At 41.2% G+C, this 13,278-nt stretch overlaps 1 long non-coding RNA gene across 2 annotated transcripts in view; it reads left to right on the top strand.

The window, feature by feature from the left end:
- LOC118579248 overlaps positions 1–13,278 on the top strand; it is a 63,926-nt gene that overhangs the window by 1,030 nt on the left and 49,618 nt on the right. The gene's annotated exons all lie outside the window — the stretch shown is intronic.

Genomic DNA, 13,278 nt, shown 5'->3' with positions numbered 1-13,278 from the left:
AGGAGGCGCGCGCACCGGGTGGAGCGCCAGGGAGGGCTTCGCCGCCGTCTCCCTCCCTCCGCGGCTTGACCCGGTAGTGAAGGCGGAGAGAGAGGCAGGCCCCGGGCCGCCCCGCAGCCTGCGGGAGGAGGCGGGAGCCAGGAAGGAGGGGAGCCGAGGCCCGGCGTGGGGAGGCCGGCGAGAAGGGCCCGGAGCCCAGGCTGGACCTGCCTTCAGCTTCCCTGTGAGCCCGGCTGCTCGCCCTCAGGACACCTCGACTTGCTCACACTCCAGAACGGATGAAGCAGAAATCCAGGGACCCGATGGCAAGCTCGGTGCCTGGTGGCCCATCTGCGGTGGCGCCTCCCCGCTGGGGCTCCATCCCGCCACTAGAAAGCGGGAGTTCCAGGTTCTAGCATGGGACTGCAGAGGGCCTGGCAGCCAGAGGGAGACTTCACTGTTGTCTCGCTTCACTTTTACAGTCTTACATTCCTAGCAAAGTTCTCAGAAGTCCCCCTCTCGAGAAGGGAAAGTTAGAGGAAGGAGTCTGGCTGTCCTGGCAGCAGGAAGAAGGTGAAGCAGCAGCCGCAGACCAGGGCCACCAGTCCCCTGGGAAAGAAACTTAAGAGGGTTGAGTGCGGCAGGATAAACAGCAACTGCCCTAGCGGAAAAGTGGCGAGGGTCGATGAGGGGAGGGGTTGATGACTGGAGTGAGAGCCTAGGTGTAGAAATGGAAGGTTTAACCTGGACAGGAGTCAAGCTTGTACCTGGGGACTAAGCCTTAATATAATCATCGGACAAGCACCCCCCACTACAGAAAAGGCAAGAGAGCTCTTGGTGGGGCACGAACTCAGCTCACTCTACCCCATCTATTTCCTTTCCTTTCCTGTCTCCAAATTTACAGCCAGGAAGAAAGCTAAACAGGGCACAGGGGCTGAGGGCTGCTGACTTCCCCTGTGAAACCTTGAGTGATCTTTGTAAGTTCCTGTCGCTGAAATTCCATTTGCTTAACTTTGAAATAATATGTTCCAGACAAAGAAAAAAAAATACAGTCATTCACCCACTCATCTTTGTAAATCAGAGCATGGAAATCAGCAGCAGTTAAGATGTCTGGGATGGAGTGTGGGAGGAAAGCCATACAGCTCAAAAGGCTTAGACCCAAACAGAAACTCAGGGGTTTGAATCCAGGCTCTGCTGCTTCTCAGGAGTGCAGTATTTAGCAAACTGTTCGACCTTTCTCGGTTTGCTTCTTTTAAAATATGATTAACCATCCTAATTGGGGCATGATGCAGCGAGGAGAAAATCAGGTAAAGCATGTGCAGTGTTGCCTGGCTCAGCTTGCTGGGTTGTGAATAGCAGTTCCTTGCCTCTTTCCTTCACTCATTTTGAATTTTTTTTTCCTGGTGGAGAGGACAGCAGATTGCATCAGAATTGAAGATCTTTAAAAAGGATAAATTTGATTAATGTGGTGTCTTTTTCCACTTGAGAAAATGGATCTCCAGTAAGTTGGCTGTGACTGGTGGGGTGATCCAGTCTTGGCCTTAGGAAGTGCTCAGGAGTCTGAGATTTCCACCAAAAGCCCAGTCTCACCCAGTTAGGCTAGAGATTATAAAAAAAAAAAAAAAAAAAAAAAAAAAAAAAAAAAAAAAAAAAAAAAAAAAAAAAAAAAAAAAAAAAAAACATTCTAAGTGGAAATCCACAGTGAGCAGAATTTGCATTTGCTTAACACCAGTTACAAATTACTATCGATGTGTAGGCTAATATTTAATATTCTAGTTGTATATTACCTGTTCTTCTGTTATGTTTATATTATGTGCTTCTTTACAGGTGAGGAAAATGAGGCACATGGAGATGGAGTTTACAAAGCTATGTTTAAATCGTTTACAAAGTTTTGCATCTAACCAATGTGACAACAGTTTGAATCTCTAGCTTATCTTCACACCTCCATCCAGTCACTGCATTGAACTCATCCCTCCCACACACACGTGTGTCATACCAGCACTCAGTGGAGTCTGACCATACATTTAGGTCTGCTCCTCTTGTGGGAGAAAGGAAAACAATGGAGCAGCTGTTTTCATGAGAAACTCACTTACATCATCCTTAAGCCAGAAGAGCCATGGAGCTCAGTGATATCGGGGCTCTTCAGCTCTCCCTCCACCCTATTTTGCCTTGTACTCTGATTTTAGAATCAGAATCTTCAAGCAGTTCTCTCTAGTCTTCCCAGTTAGTGGTCAGTCAACTTGATGCAGGTTATATTTTTCTGGGAAGAGGAACTGCAATTGAGAAAATTCCTCTCTCAGACTTCCTGTAGGCATTTTTTGATTAATGATTGATGTGGAAGGGTGAGAGGGTCCAGCCCTCTAGGAGGAGTACCACCCTGGGTAGCTGGTTCTAGATGGAATAAGAAGGTAGAGTGAGCTAGCCACAGATAATAAGCAGTGATCCTCTGTAGCTACATTTTGGTTCTGGCCTCTAGGTTCCTGACTTGAGTTCCTGACTTAACTTTCCTCAAGGGTGGAATGTAAGATGAAATTAACTGCGTTCTCCCCAAGTTGCTTTTGACAGAGTACTCTATCACACAGTAGGAAGCTAGCTAAGACAGTTGTTGATTGACACAATGCTGGACTTTGTCACTGGAAGGTCTTACAGTGCTTCAGATGCTGTTAAGCTTGCTCTAGGATGTGCTCTGTGGTTGGATTTCTAGCCAGTAGTGTGGCGAATTCAGTGAGCTTTACCAAATCTCCCTGGCCTTTCGGTAGCCTTTTCATAAGTTTTTCCTGGAGTGCAATTTGGTATGTTCCCACCGACTATGTGACATCTCAACAATTATCTTGACCATTATGTGAGCCATGGCCATATATCATCAATCAGATCTAACTATATGACTTTATGCCTTGTCAGGGTGAGAGGTCAGTCTAAGTTATTCCCTCCTTGGATTTGAATGCTATCCTATAGCCTTGTAGGTAGTGGCTGCTTCCTATAGTGGTTATTTCTGTGTTCTTTAGAAGTCTCTTTTCTATCTTACACACACACACACACACACACACACACACACACACACACACACATATATGTTGTAAATTCACTGTAGTACTGACACATGTGTCATTTATCAGTATTTATACATATACATGTATATGAATGCTGTTTCTAATTTAACACCTGGTACGTGCTAAGTAAAACCAAGCTTTATCCCCAACCGCCTCAATATTTCTTCCCCCATCAGACTGAATATATTATATTTAAGAATATACATGCATGCAATAACAATTAATGAAGAGAGAAGACAGGAATGTGATGGAAAGCATGGGGTATGAGTGAAGGTTTAGAGGGAGAAAAGGAAAGGGAGAAATGTTGTAATTATAATCTCAAACATAACAGCAACAACAAACCCCATTTATACAGTATGGAGGCTAAGATAGTTTTCTGAAGCAGTGTTTCATAGACTGCTCATAGCTAGGCTGCTATATAAATCGACCTGGTCTGGGTGGGCGCATACCCTCTTTTAAGTACTGTGATTTGTAACCTGGCAAAATATTTTTTTTTATTTTGTATTTATAAGATGAGAGCATAAGAAAAGCTGTTTGTTAAAATTTGAAAAATTACTTCCCCCTACTTAACCAAGACTTTTGTTAAGAATAATTTTAAGATTTTATCAAATGCTTTTTGTACTAAAATCATCTTGATTTTAGATGTGGAGAACTCTTTAGTTATTTTTTGTGGGAACCCACAAAGATTCCAACTTGTGGTTTGACTCAAGGTCAGAGAGTCAGAGTTTATGTTGCTCTACAAGGCTGCATAATAAGGTGCAAAGGCATGGTTATGAGGTATCTTATACTTCAAGGCCTAATCACATGATGCTTTGCTGTGGGGTGTGGTTACCAGGTGTTTTGAGGGTTCTATATTTGGTTGTACTTTGTGCTTTGATCTTGAAAGGGGAAGGTCTTTTGCTAGTGTATAAAGAGTCCATTAAAAATAAACTCAAGGCAGCTGGATATTGACCCAGACCCCTCCAGAAGCTATCCTGTGTCTCTATATTTTTTTTCTTCATCTACTTCTATATTTTCTGTCTAGCATTTCTCAGTTCCTTACTACCCCCTTCAAGGGACCCTTAAAGCTCAGGGCTGGACTCCAACACTGGGCCCTGACAATTTTTATTAATTTCATTTATTAAATTACAAATTCCATTCATGTATATAATGCATTCTTTTTGTTTGTTTGTTTGTTTTTGGAGACAGGGTTTCTCTGTGTAGCTTTGTGCCTTTTTCCTGGATCTCACTTGGTAGCCCAGGCTGGCCTCAGTTCACAGAGATCCTCCTGGCTCTTCTTCCCGAGTGCTGGGATTAAAGGTGTGCACAGCCACCACCGCCCGGCTATAATGCAGCCATAATGCATTCTTATTGCTCTCCTCTCATACCCAGACCTAAAAAGATAAATATGGCATGTATTCACTTGCAAGTAGATATTAACCATTAAGTAGAACCATAAGCTACAATCTGTAGACCCAGAAAGGTTATGTATAGAGGAAGGGATGAAGGAGGATATATGGATCTCCCTGGGAGGAGAAATAAAATATAATATAGATTTTGTGAGTGGGCTGTTTGTGGGGGGTACTGTGAGTGGGGAAATCAGATGAGGACAGGAACTTGATGGAGGAAATGTGAGAGGGCAGCTAGAACTGAGAGGCATTTATTTGAACGGTGGTGTGGAAACCTAGTGCAATGGAAACTTCTTAAAATATATGAAGGCGATCACAATGAAGTCTCCAAATGATGGAGGAGATAGAGTCACAACTAGCCATCTCTTGTCACCAAACAAAATTTCCAGTACTGGGACTAGGTTACACACAATTGAGTTGTTGTCCAAAGGAATCAGATGGAAATACCCAAACAATCCAGGATATTCCTAAGACAATAGTTTGCTCTTCATAAACCGATAGCAAGAGCCCATTGTGGAAGACAACACCCACACAACTCACTGAACATTGAAAGGTTGAGCTGGTGCCTACAGAGAACCTTCACACACACATTCTAGGGTCTTTAGTATACTGTAAGGTGCTCTGCAGACTACCAAAAGAGGAAAATAAATATCAACCTAGACACAAACTCTTTTGATCTATAATGCTTTCCAGCCTGCAAAATATGCTAGGGTAATAGTGGTACAAAATTTGTGGGAGTAACCAACCAATGTCTGATTTGACTTAAGGCCCACTCCATGCATTGGAACCCATCAACAGTTCTTTATTGAATTTTCTCTCTTCCAATCACAGTATGCTTTCTGGTCTTCTGCTCTGACTTCAGCTCATATAGAATTAAAGTGAACTGTGTGGAGATCTCAATCTTGGTATTCAGAAATTGAAATATGCTTTTTTTTTTTTCTGTACAACCTTCACTTAGTCACTTAGCCAATCAGAGCTGATTCTGTCGCTTGTAAAAAAGGTGGTGGAATATATATGACAAGGTTATTCTAAGCATCATATAAAATGTGAACATACTTTAAAACCTTTAAAGCACTATGGGAAATGAAGGCATGATCAAATATAGAGAATGAAGGTAGCGATGGTACTAATTTGATGCTTTTCTGTAAGAAAGAATTGTAGTTATTCTGGAGGTGCTTAGACTTGTTGCAGGGGAAAGAGATATAATATTTTGCATTAGATTTGTTATCCTCAAGTAATATATTGTTTGTTGATTGGTTGACTTTAAGCAGACTCATTTTTCTTAAAGATGTAAGCAAATTGTAGAGAATGGTTGAGGGCAATACCCTAGGTTGACCTCTGACTTCCAGACTCACAGTAATACATGTATGTGATCACACACACACACACACACACACACACACACACACACACACACTCAGGTTTTTATGAAATAGCTGCCACATATCCCATTGATTGAACTGGAATATCTTTCCCCTATCTTCTGAATACTTTTGCTTCATGTATCATGTCTCTTTTTGAAAGAATGCATAAAAAACTGCTAGATGTTTTCTGCTTCAGACTTAGAAGCTCATGAGGCACTACCTGGAAGTTAACTTCTTTCCCAGGATATGTTTGTCAAGTGTTACCCAAGAGAGTGGGAAAGCCTGATTTGCCTCCTCTAGTAGCAAGAAAATCACAGACATAATATCCACCTGAGGCTCCCTTGCAAGATCTTTCTGAAACTAGGATTTGACCTGAAATCATGTCTTTTCCTATCTTGCTTATTCTGTAAGAGCCTTTTCAGACTGATTCTCTCAATAATCTTTTACATACAGTCTCTTCTCAAGGTATGGTTCTAAGGACCCTGGCTTAAGAGTTTTCTATTCATTTTAATAGATAAGGAAATAGAACTTCTTATATTTTAAATTATTTAAATTACCATTATCTGTAAGCATGGGATTGTGATTTTATTTGTGTCTATGTCACTTTAAAGCACTTAGCCTAGGTTACTAATAAAGACCTTATTAGTAAGTATGTATTATCAGTTAAACTCTGTGTATAGAATCAGACAGAAAACTCGACATCTGATTGACCAATAGACATATAAATTCTACCTATATGTGAAGAAATCTATAACTTATCTAAAAATCCTTGTCAAATACATACAGACATGTTGAATACTTTAATAATGAGCAATAGGAGTTCAACAGATATTCAGACAAGGGCTCTCTTGATATCTAGGTTAAGTCAAGCATTTCCATTTGTTTCCTGTTGCTTCTGTATAAAGTAACACAGATATGGTTGTTTACAACAGCACGCTCATTTATACAGTTCGGGGTGAGACTTTTAACACAGATCATCCTCAGTTACAGTTAAAATGTTAGAGCATCTCTGCTCTTTCTGGAGGTTAGGGTGAGGCCTTCCTATTCCTTTAATTTTACTGTGCTGGAGACTGTGTTTCCTGGTTTGAGATCTTTTTGTTCTGTATCTAAAACATGATCCCTGGTAGAGTCTTTCATGCATCCCATCACACTGATTCAGTCTCTTCCACTTTCCAGGACTCCAGTGATTATTCCAGGCCCTCCAGAAAATCCAAGATCTTATTTTAGATTTAGCTGATTTATCAATTTAAGTTCCATATTCAACTTCTCTTCACTTTGCTATATTATATCACTTAATCGAATCTCTTGTGGTGGACACTGAACTTGTTCACAGGGGACACTGTTGGGGACCAACCCCCACCTTCACCTGGGTACTCTTGAGGAGTGAGGGATAAGAGATTTAGATAGAAGTGAAGAGAGGAGAGAGAAAGACAGAAACACAGGCTAGCCCCAGGAGGGCCTGGATCCTTATCCACTGGCCTAGAACTTCATTCAACTGGGCTTTTTATAATAATGCCAAGGGGAGGAGCAAAAGACCTCCCCCTTGCTAGATACAACCAAGTCTAGAGCCTTTCAAACACTTGGTACTCAGGCCTGTGGTCCAGTCTTCCTCTGCTAGTAAAGCAAGGTTAGATCTTACTAAAAATCCTTTGTTGACTCCAACAGGTCCCCATCCTTAGTATTTTATTTTATTAAGAGCTTACAAGTGATGCTGGGCGGTGGTGGCACATGCAAAGCTACACAGAGAAACGCTGTCGCAAAAAAAAAAAAAAAAAAAAAAAAGAAAAACAAAAAAAATAACCAAAAAACAAAAAACTTACAAGTAGCCAAGTAGCTGTAACAAGCACAGCAATCCCCATAGCTGTTACACCTCCCAGTGAAGGAATAGAGGATGATAAAGATGAAATGTCCTTCTTGGAATGGGTCTGAGGTGACTACAGCACAACAAGCACAAACAAAACTGTTTCATTTCTTGCTACCGAAACGCAGGACGAACTTCTGATGCATCCACATCAAACTTAAATCCTCCCTTAGCTGCACCAAACCATGGTGCATCAGGAAGCAGGTTAGCATAACTCTAACATAAATATTACTATACACAATTATGAGTCCTACAAGCCGACATCCAAAAGCAATACTCCCAACATAACCATTAGTGCTTTAAAAACTTCATCAAACATCCAAAAGCAATTTCTTAATAGAGCTATACAAAACATAGGGTACATTAACACAACTTAACATTAATCCACTCAAATAACAAGAAAGTATTTTTTAATTTAAGATAAATAAAATGAGGAATATTAAATCCCCTTTTCTTTAAAATTTCTTAAGCTGCATCTTGAGCCTAGGTAGAAAAACCCCAAATTTCTCTATTAGAATAGTTCCATTTTTAACACAAAACAGTTTGTGAATCACCACAGTTAACAGAGTCTGTATGTGCAGGGAAAGTAAAAATTGTACCATTGCAATGGAATTACTCCCATCCATCCCATTTCTCAAGTTTGAAAAGTTCAAAAAGAATTCTGAAAAAAAAAAAAAAAAAAGAATTCTGGTACGCACCCTAAAGTTCTAGAAAGCTTTCTGCTGTCAATCTTTTTTAAAATATATTTATTTTTTTCATACGGATATTTTTGTTGTAATTTTACATATCAGATATGGGTTCCCCTGTCTTCCTCTCCCGCCCCCCTCCCCTCCATTCCCATCTCCTCCAGGGCCAAGACTCCACTGGAGATTCAGCTCAACCTGGTGGATTGAGTCCAGGCAGGTCCAGTCCCCTCCCTCCAGACTGAGCAAAGTGTCCCTGTGTAACCCCAAGGTTCCAAACAGCCAGCTCATGCACTAAGGACAGGTCCTGGTCCCACTGCCAGGGTGCCTCCCAAACAGTTGAAGCTATTCAATTGTCTCACTTATCCAGAGGGCCTGATCTAGCTGGGGGCTCATCAGCTTTTGGTTCATAATTCATGTGCTTCCATTAGTTATGCTATTTGTCCCTGTGCTTTTCCAATCTTGGTCTCAACAATTCACACTCTTAAAATACCTCCTCTTTCTCGTTGATTGAACTCCCGGAGCTCCACCTGGGGCCTGGCTGAGGATCTCTGCATCCACTTCCATCAGTTATTGGATGAGAGTTCCAGCACGACTGTTAGGGTGATTGGCCATCTGATCACCAGACTAGGTCAGATCAGGCTTTCTCTCGACCATTGCCAGTAGTCTACAGTGGAGGTATCATTGTGGATTTCTGGGGACCTCTCTAGCACTTTGCTTCTTCCTGTTCTCATTTGGTCTTCATTTATCATGGTCTGTTATTCCTTGTTCTCCCTTTCTGTTCATCCTGAGTTAGGCAACCCAGACTCAGAAAAACAAACATGGTATGTACTCACTCATAGGAGGATACTAGATGTAAAACAAAGATGACTAGACTGCTACACAACTCCAGGGAGGCTACCTAGAAAACGGGACCGTAGGAAAGACACAGGGATCACCCAATGACAGAAATGAATGAGATCTACATGAACAACCTGGACAACAGTGGGGGTAATGTTAGAGGGAAAGAGAGCTTAGGGGAGCAGGAGATCTCTGCTGATATCAATCTTAAAGTTCCAGATACGAAGAAATCCACAACCAAAACCACTTTGCAGTTAACAGTTTTAGTTCAAACAAGCATTGCTGTAACTTCACTCTCAGCATCATTTTATGACACTCTTTCCCTGGGAACCTTTCCTCAGGAAGAAGTACCTGCCATAGTAACTGAGATGCTACATGCTCTCTACAAAGCCAGCAAACAGAAACTGCAAGACTTTTGGCTCCTGGCTTTACAGTCCCAATCTCTCTGTGCCTCCCATAACTGGCCATTCCAAGAATCCTTGTGTCCTGAGGCCTTGAGGACTTTCAGTAGCCTCATATCACATGAGCCTATCAAGAGGCCACCCCTGCTACAATGAGCCATTGCTCTCAGCACCATTCACAGCCACTGCTGCTTTACCTGCCTGCTCTGTTGGTGGTCCTGGAGTCAGTCCCTTGTTCTGTCAAAGGCAGCCTCAGGCTCCCTGGTGCTCCTGGAATGCACTCAGTGTCAGAGCACCTGTTCCCTGGCCCTCCTGGTGTGCACTCTGAGGGCATCTTTCTGTGGAAACTTTGTCTCTCACTTAGCTGCCATGGCACCTTGCACTCTCACTGTCCAGCTGCCCTCTCCGCTCTCCACCTCTCCCATGGCATCTCTGCTGGGCTCTGCCTGCCACGGACTGTGGCTCCAGGAGACAGTCCTACTCTGGCAGCTAGGGTCCAAAGTCTTCGTTGCACTCCAAGCCTCTTCCCGCCATTTGCCTCTCTCACAGCACGACATTTCTGCTCCTCATGGCTTTTTCATGGCAGAAAGCTTGCAGACCTTTAATGCTCACTCACCCTGTCTCAGGCATCCTGTGCTGCACTGATTTCCCGTGGGTCTCAGCTGCTTGCCTGCTGTAGCTTGCACTGGCTCTGGCATCTGCCATTGTTGGCAGCTTCTAGAGCTTCTGAAGCTGCTCAGACTGCCAAGCTCACAGTGTACCCTGGATGCTGCTTTCTGTGTCCCAGGTTCCACCTGTATTTGGAGGAAAAAACATAATATTATACCTTCACTGTGTTGCTAGACCTAAATTAAAGCCTATATTCTACTCTAATATACTTAAGCCTACATTTCTATGACTTACTTATACTACCATTTTAAAACCTAATTGTAGTAGATAGAGATTAAGAGAGAAAGAAAGAGAGAAACTTAGATAGAAAGAGATATATGCTGCAGCCTCATTTGGCCATCTGTCACTTGACTTTCACTCCCAAGAACAAAATACCATCACTTTTTTTTAAATTCCTTGTCAGCACGTCTCCTTATACCTATGATACCCCTATCATTCCTTTCACCAAGTCCCAGATACCTGTTCATGGTGCCATTTGTGGGGGACAAGCCCCCACCTTTTGCCCCCAGGGTACTCTTGAGGAGGGAGAAGTGAGAAATATGTAGATAGATGAGAAGAAAGACAGAAACATAGGGTAGCCCTGAGAGGGCCTGGATCCTTATCCACCAGCCCAGAACTTTATTCAAAAGGGCTTTTTATGACCATGCCAAAGGAAGGATCAAAAGACCTCCCCCTTGCTAGATACAGCCAAATGTAGACCCTTTCAAACACCTGATACTCAAGCCTGTGGTCCAGTTATCCTCTTATGCATCTCTGCTTGTAAAGCAAGCTCAGATCTCACTAGGAAACCTCTGTGGGCTCCAACAGGACACCACTGTGCCTACTACAGTTTCATAGAGCATACTATCTCCATCCATTTTCATAGTTCAAGTTGACAACATGCCTGCAGTAGCCATCTTCCTTTATTTACGTGTAAGGTTGGTATTCCAGGTAAGATAAGATACTATGGATTCTTTAAGATAATCAAAATTTAAATTATACCCTTGGGATACAAGGAAAGTCAGAGATTTCAAAGCTGAAATTTAGTAATGTTTAATATTGGAGCAAGGAGAGGCAATGCCTACAGTGTACCACCACATTTTAGATCTAGTCCATTTCAAGATTCTATGTCTGTCTGAAATACAGCCCTTTATCCATCTGGTTTATACCCATTCACTTGCAAAGGCAGACCTCTGGAACCACATTTGTTTTAAAAAATTAACTCTGCTGCTTTTTGCTATTGCAAAAACCACTCTTGTAATATCTCCACATATCTTTTGTAGCACTGTGACTTCTCAGATGCTTCTTTGTTTCCAAATATGTCTTCTACAGCAAGAATGGATGACACTATGTAGTACAATATCCTTGTCATGTTATCTTTGCATTCTTAGGACCTGGCACATTGTCTGGCACAATGTCAAAGCTCACCAAAATTTTTCATAAGGCTAAAGTGATACTTTCAGAAGTTCTAGGATTTGGCTACTTTCTTCATATAGATTTTTATCTCTTATATTAGAAGATTATCCCTTTATATCCTTAGTAAGAACATAGCATGGTAGAACACAGATAGGCAATGTTGATAGATATTGAGATATTTATAAACTAGCATGAAATTTAAGAAAAAAAAATCAGATTCTTTAGAATTTAAGGCGCCCTGGATCAGGGAAGGGTCTGAGAGATTCTGATTAAATTACTGGTGAGGGCAGATAATGCCCTACAGAGGGTCTACAGTCATGTATGTCATATGCTTATACCCTCTACCTAGAAATAACAGTCTTGCTATATTGATTTGTTTTGCATATTGCAAATCCTTTGACTTTTAATCAAAATATGTCTAACAGCAAGTCCTTACCTATCACTGACCTGAGCAATTTTATTTTATCTTGTTTTCACCTAAAAGTTCATATAGATTTCCAGTTTCAATGTACAGTTGGGTCACATTTGTGTTACTATAGACCAGAACTTTTTCCTCCTAGCTTTGCCTAAATTGTAGTACAAGAGGAACAGCCATGAATACTTGTCATATAAATACATATATTTACATAAAATTTGTTCTTTGGAATTTTTTTATTTCCTATGTATTTTGATTATATCCATCAATACCTCTCGTCAACTTCCCTAGTGCCCCACACTGTTACTCCTTCTCAACTTCATGTCCTTGTTTTATTTTAATTAATAATCTTTAACTCTAATTAGTTTTACCCATATGCTCATGAGTATAGAGCCATCAGCTGTGGCATGGGTAACCTGATAGCAGCCCTGCCTCTAAAGGGAGTAACATTCCTCAGAAATCATTGCTGTTATTAACCTCCTACCAAGGGCTGGGCCTGGGGACACTCCCCCATTCATGTGAAAACTCTGACTGGCTTGATATTATGCAACACTTCTGAAAGTAACTAAAGGTGCTGTGAGTTGATTTATACATTAGCTGTATCATTGTTGGCCCAGTCCAATAATTCCCTGGTTGTGCCCTGTCTAAGTCCAGTAACTAGAAATGAAAGCCTATGTCTGGAGAGTCTGGACTGACAGAATATGTGTGCAAATGCTTCTGTGTTATGACTTTAACCAATAGAGTAGAAAATAGAAAAAACAAACTTTGACTAAAAGCAAGACTTGGTTAAATCGGCAAGAGTCTTGGGGTCATTTTGGTTGCTAGAAATTTCTAAAAGAACTTAGTTCTTAAAAAGTACTTCTGCATGAAATTCATGACCATTACAATATGCAGACTAGAGAAGAGAGCTGATAAATAAACTTTTTTGAAAACATTGTTCTATCTTAACTATCAAAACTGTAGGGAAGTTTGACTGGCTCAAAAGAAGAGAACATATCAAATGTGTATTTTTGTTCTACGACTTAGTCTTTTCCCTATGTTTTGTAAATCTTGATAGATTTACCAATGAGAACTCCCAATGCTTTTATTATCATAGTCAACCTATATATAAAACAAGGAAGGATACTTTCTGGACACTGATACAAATAATTCTTTTTACTTAATCTACAGTCTTGCTACTTGAATATCAGTATCAGACTTCACATTTTTTGTTTTTTTTTTTTTTCTCTGTTT

This window comes from Onychomys torridus, chromosome 3 (genome assembly GCF_903995425.1).
Source record: "Onychomys torridus chromosome 3, mOncTor1.1, whole genome shotgun sequence".
Taxonomy (NCBI): domain Eukaryota; kingdom Metazoa; phylum Chordata; class Mammalia; order Rodentia; family Cricetidae; genus Onychomys; species Onychomys torridus.
The sequence above is the reverse complement of the archived record's forward strand: the minus strand, read 5'-3'. Positions and strand labels throughout refer to the sequence as shown.